Source organism: Cyprinodon tularosa, unplaced genomic scaffold, assembly GCF_016077235.1.
Source record: "Cyprinodon tularosa strain WSP-4 unplaced genomic scaffold, ASM1607723v1 ctg55, whole genome shotgun sequence".
In the NCBI taxonomy this organism is placed as follows: Eukaryota; Metazoa; Chordata; class Actinopteri; order Cyprinodontiformes; family Cyprinodontidae; genus Cyprinodon; species Cyprinodon tularosa.
In genome coordinates this window covers 1,725,135-1,731,281 of record NW_024039285.1, presented here as the reverse complement: position 1 = coordinate 1,731,281, position 6,147 = coordinate 1,725,135, and the positions used below count along the sequence as shown (strand labels likewise).

General features: G+C 39.1%; 1 long non-coding RNA gene across 1 annotated transcript; it reads right to left on the bottom strand.

The window, feature by feature from the left end:
- Nucleotides 1-1,378: 1,378 nt before the first annotated feature.
- Nucleotides 1,379-1,570, bottom strand: LOC119796455. Its single transcript, XR_005282472.1, has 2 exons — nucleotides 1,530-1,570; nucleotides 1,379-1,460 (listed from the first exon to the last, which is right to left on the bottom strand). It is a non-coding gene; the product is annotated as an uncharacterized LOC119796455 (long non-coding RNA).
- Nucleotides 1,571-6,147: the final 4,577 nt, after the last annotated feature.

Genomic DNA, 6,147 nt, shown 5'->3' with positions numbered 1-6,147 from the left:
ATGTAAGTAAAAGTGTACTCTTCCTAATAGGAGTATAAAACCTATATTGTTTACTTTTCAATGCTTTTTTGCCATAGTTTATCATTTTTCAAATACATGCTTTTCAGTTGCAGAATTGTCATATTGCATTTTTGCATTTTCAGCAAGAATGTACTTCTATAACTTGCATTAATCATTACCTTTTTATTCCAGTTATTCACTCTGACCAAAGTTCTGGCGGTCAAAAGATTATAAAGCTTTTGATATAGAGAGTTTATTTAGGTCTGGTAGCTATGCTTGAATATGCACATGCTCAACCTCTGGGTTTTGTTAAATAGGGGAATTGCTTTAGAGAAAAGCAGAGTTGTTCTGCCAAAGTTCTCTGGCTTGGTTATATCTGACCGGATGATTAGTCCAGCAGTCATGCGTGTGGGAGCAAAACATTGGTAAACAATCCAGTCCATCTTGTAGTTCCTGTCACAGGGAAAGGACAGTGTCTGGATTAGTGCTGGTTTCGTGCTTATAGAGAATTGTATAAACCTGTTTATCAATTTGTAATTTGATGAAGATTCTTGAAAATGTGTATGTAACTAAGGACAGCTGTTAATTTTGCAAACAAGAGATGATTAGTATTAACTAGTTTTTCTCTTTTTTGACTTTATGTCTTTGCCACAACTTCATGGTCAAGCTTTAAAAGAAGAGCATAATTTACTCCACTGTTCATGCAGGAAGACAAGAACCAATAGAAACTCCATCCGGACCTAACAAATGCGCTTGTGTACGCGACTGTAACATATACAAATGCAGTTGCAACCATCGACATAAACCAATACAAATGTTTCCACCCTTTAGAGGTAGCCCCACCTCTAAAAGTATGAAGACTAGAAACATAGAGAATGTGATCTGTTGTAAGCTATTTGAAAATAATGAAGTTCATCAAAATATAAAAACATTTAGCAGAAATTTAGCTCCAAATTTTTGCCTTCTTAAATACCCTTAATCCCATTTTTATTTCAATGTATAGGTTTTTTTTTAAACCTTCCTTTTTAGAACTTCTTTCTTTAGGATAATTGTAATATGTGAAAAAAGTTGATTGTTTTATAAGAGGAAAGTTGTGTCTGTTGTTATAGCTGAATCATAACTTAGCTATTCTTTTTGTACCAGTTCAATCTTCTCAATAATGTGGTACTAATAAATTTACATTATTTTGCTTATTAACCTGTTTCTTCTGGTGCTTTCTGTTACACTTAAAACTTTTGAAAATTCTTTCAAATGTTCAATTCACTGAAGCCATTAAATAACTTTATCCATATTAAACAAAATCTATAAATTCGTTGCTGTCATGATCGGTTCTCTAATGGAGACCCAAAGATGCAGAACTCCACTGACGGACACAGGATGAAAAGTTTAACAAGTTTATTGGCACAAGCACATAATATGCAGATGACTGGTTTGGGCCTGGAATCTGGTTTCACCGGAGTCTGCGTGAGAGACAACACAGTTAAGGACTGTTGACGGGGTTTTGGTTTCCAATGGTGCTCTGATAGTACCTTGAGGGTTCTTGAGGTTCTCCTTGGGAGAGTCACTGTTGGTTCTGGAGAAGGATGTGTTAGCAGAGTCCGTTAGCTGCTTCAGCGTCTCACGTCTTATTAGAACAGACCTTGGCTTGGGTTTCCTAGCTCTTGCCCAGAGCTGCTTAGAGGTTGACTGAGAATCTTCAGGGTTTGGCTCGGAGGGTCGGCTCGGCAGGTTAGCTCTTCTAGAGCTTTCACGGAGGAAGCACGAGTCACCTAGAGGCACAGAGACAAACGTTAGAATCTGACTCGGGATTAAGGACATGGAAAAATCACTGAGATCAAGGCTTTAGCGCTGACCAACTGGAACAACACTGCGGCGTTGAGGTAAGGTCTGAAGGCAGCTTAAGTAGTGGATCCTCTGATGGTCTTGATGAGCTGCACCTGTGCTGGAGGCTCCCTCAGAGGATCCACGGCGGACTCTGCTGGAGAAAAATGGTATTTTCTCCAGCTCCCAACAGTTGCATATACTTTAGCTCATCAAAGAGTTTTGATTTTCAGGCAAAGATAGGTTATTTAAGCCAAAAGCTATCCACACTAACCTGGGGCCCTGAAAAATCTATATTTATCCCCTAAACCAGTGGTTCTCAAACTTTTTCTGTCATTCCCCACTTTGGACAAGGGGGAATTTTCAAGCCCCGCCTGTCCCCATCGCCCCAACACAATGCTAATGAAATATTCAACAATCTTAAAATTTTCCAATTTTATTGAAGTAACAAGTAGTATCTAAATACAAACTATCTACATCAAATAACAGCAAGCTCAAAAATAAAGAAAATAAAAATGCAGCTGTGTCAAAATTTGTATCAAGCTCAAAGATAGAAAAAATTAAAGTTCCACTCTGCAATCTGTTAATAAAAGAAAAGAAGTGAAATCCATCTGGCAATACAGGTATATTTATCCCTGCATTAGTGGCTGCAATGAGCCTGTTTTGCATTGCAGTTTCTCAAAACGGGGTTGCAGGCTTGATACTGCCACTCTCAAGTCATGCTCAATGTTCTGCTGAGATCTGTATTTTGTTTTCATTGAAGCAACAGCTGAAAAGCCCATCTCACAGAGACATGATGTGGTAAAGGGAAGAAGAATGCACACAGCTCTCTGCCCGATGAGTGGATACTCCCTCTCCACTCCTAACCAGAAACATGAACATGTGGCTGTGTGAATCAAACGCCGTTATTTATTTAAGATAAAATATTTCAAATTCAGTTATTTATGATCAACCTGAGAGGGACTCCTACAATAGCGGGGGAGAACGGGGTTGGGATGGGGGAGGCGCCCCATGGCAGCACCTGCCGCTGGAGGACAAGAAAAGGAACGATACGTGCTTTCACGTAAGAGTCTCCAAAAGGCGATAGATTTGTTTTTTTGAAAAAGAGTCGCTGGAGGGGTCTGAAATATAGCGACAAAGTCGCCGAGTTGGCAACACTGGGGCGCGAAAGTTTATTCTGTTACAAAAATAATATGCCGACGTCACGTCAATCATTATTTTGGCACTTCAGTTCCAGGTGAAATTTTTCTCATATCTAATGTTCTTTTAATTAGACTGCATGTAGGCTAGTAATGATTACTTTGTGGGTTTGATTGGTCTAAAAAGCGGCAACATACAGCTATAAGGACAGTTTGCTCTCACACGTTCTACATTTATAGTCACACACACACACACACACACACACACACACCGGAACTTGGCGCGCCCCACCTGTCACGTCTCAATTCCCCACCAGTGGGTCGCGCCACACACTTTGAGAACCGCGGCCCTAAACCTAATAACATCTTACCACCAAATGACCAGTTAATTTGTTCATGCTTGAAACAATACAATAAAACAACATTCTCCTAGCATTAAACTGTACTTGTGTACTGTGTACTTTTTTGTTTAAATATTAATATTAATTTTTGATCACAACAGCTTTTTGCATGAATCTAAAAAAAAGCTTGATTTAGGTCTAAACGGACCAAAACCACTACTTCAACAAGTTACACACTTAAGCTAAAGCGGATGGCATTCAACACCCAATCAAAGACTGACAGCCAATCCCAGCAGCCACACACACACACACACACACACATACACATTTGTACTGAAATGGCCAAACTCAGTCAAAGGACAAAACTAGTTGCCCCCCCATCCTGGCCTCCAGTGGGACGGAGACAGGGGGTAAACCAACAGATGCTGCGGAGCCCAAATAAACCCCTGCCAGGTAAAAGCCTCCCCCCCAGTGGTAGTAGCCAATCCCAGAGCCACACCATCCCAAGTAATGCTCGATCCCAGGCTGCCACTTCCTCCTACCTCTCCCAACCACATGGAGAGGTCTAACCCAACCCTTGATTTCAGCAAGCTTTCAGAACACATAAAAGTAGGACACTCAGGATTAAATTACTTATACATCCATCCCAGCATGACACAGCCAACAGACCCATAATCCATGTCCACCGATGCAGCAGTCCCACCCCGAGGTTCCCACCAATAACCCCCACCCCACCCCACCAGCAGGAGCAACCTCCAGCCCAGACGCACTCCAAATTAGCTTCGGTACCCCATCGGACCAAGACACAGGTCACAGGTCACACACTCCTACTAGGAAATGTAGTCAGAGCTGTCCAGAGAGATTGATTTAGTGATGAGGCAGAGGCTATCTGTACAATAATATAATGTAACAGAATGTCTCTGTACTGGTTAAAATGTAGCCTGTTTTTGGCGATACATAAGGGAGTGAAGAGGACAAAGAGAGAATTGCTGTCCAAGGTGACATCATGTCCAGAACCCTTGTACTGGATTGCATAACCATACTGCATGTAAATAGTCATCTGGCGCATTACTTGAGCATTCCAAGCAGATAACAAACCATCTTAAATATCAGTTGGCCTGTGTAGTGTATTGTCTGGATGATTCTGTATTGAATTAGTTGTAAATTTAGATTTCTAGTTATGTTAAAAGATCTCTGACAGATTGTAAACCATACATTTTGATCAAGCTGCTAAATCAGTTACTCATTTTTTTCCAGTGGGAAGTGATATACTTGATATATATAAACGCCTATATATTTTGGACAGTAATTTCAGAGGCTTAAGGCTTAGTAAATCCTCTAAATTTGGCGGAATTTATAGATCTGCCTCATTAATCATAAATCTGTATTTTCTCATATTGATATTCTAGAAATTTACTTTTTGAAATCCCTTACTGTCAAATGATTAATCTTTGAGCTAATGAATGGAAGACACTAATATTAGATCATAGAGACTGCTGCAACATCTACTGTAACTAAGACTCATCTTGTAAGCTGTATTTTAGCCATTTACAGGCATATTGTAGCCTATGGGCTAAGAAGTAATGATAGAAAATGGACGGATCTACTCCTCTTTGTCTGCCAATAGTGGTGGTTTACATGGAATCATCATGATAAGTGACATGGATAAGAATTTCATCAGATCATCTTCCACTTTTTTTAGTAGTGGGATGTGGTTTATTTCATTAAATCCACTGGTTTCTGTGACAATTTTTTCCTTTTTTAAGTAACTTTTCCAACACTATCTAGATCTTTGGCTAAACTAGTTACCACACTCTCCAGCAGCATAACCTGCCTTGTTTTTTAAGTGACATATGCTCTAGTGTTTGATTTGATATATAGAGCCTATCATTAACAAAAAATAATCTTCATTCATCCAAACAGAGAATGTCACTACAGCAAAACAACCTGAAAAAGATGCACATCTGGGGAATAATTTCCTAAGGATTTAATAAAAGGGCTTAAATAAAGCAGTGAAAAATAGATCCCTTATGTGTGTAATAGCATTTAAAGTAAGTAAATCAGCAGCAGATAAACCGCTGAAGTTATTAAGATTCATTTGATATATTAAATCCTTATCCCTAAATTCTTCCCTGGACTTCCATAACATTATCACGACAAAATTATTAAAATGACAAAAATTTTACATAATGATATCTCTTAAAAAAAATCATAAAAGGCTGCAGCCTGAAAAATTAAAAAGAACTTCTACATCCTCTCTCAGTCTGCTCACTTAATCAGGTCTGGGCCTTCTGAGTATTATAATGATGGAGTGCTGTGTGTCTCATTTAAAGGACAGAGCTTCAGTGATTTTCTAGTGTTACTTTGAAAAAAGAAAACATGCCCACCAAACGCACATTGGAATTTATGCACTTGGAGCTTAAAACATGCTCATAGCAGCAAACTCTTTCTTTTTCAATCCCAGTGTTTTGCTGTAGTTTTGTTTTTGCTTTTTTTTACTGAAGAAGAGAGCAAATGTGGACTAAGAACCAGTCAGTGCAGGCAGCAGTGCTTACCATAAATACTGTTTATTACAAAAATTTTAAGAATGGTGGAGACTTTAAAAAAAATGTCAATGCACTTAGAAAGCATAGAGCCATTTCTTTTTCTCCTCCTGTGGTTGTGCTGAGTTCAGCCTGTCTCTGGTAAAACTACTCCTCTGGGGCTGAGGCAGAAACATTAACATAAAGTGCAGCTTGTAATAGAGCAGTCTTTGGAACTACACTAGCCATGAAATTTACTTTTATGATAAAAGGTAAATGGCCTGTACTTATATAGCATTTTTCTTCAATTCAGTGGACTTGGCC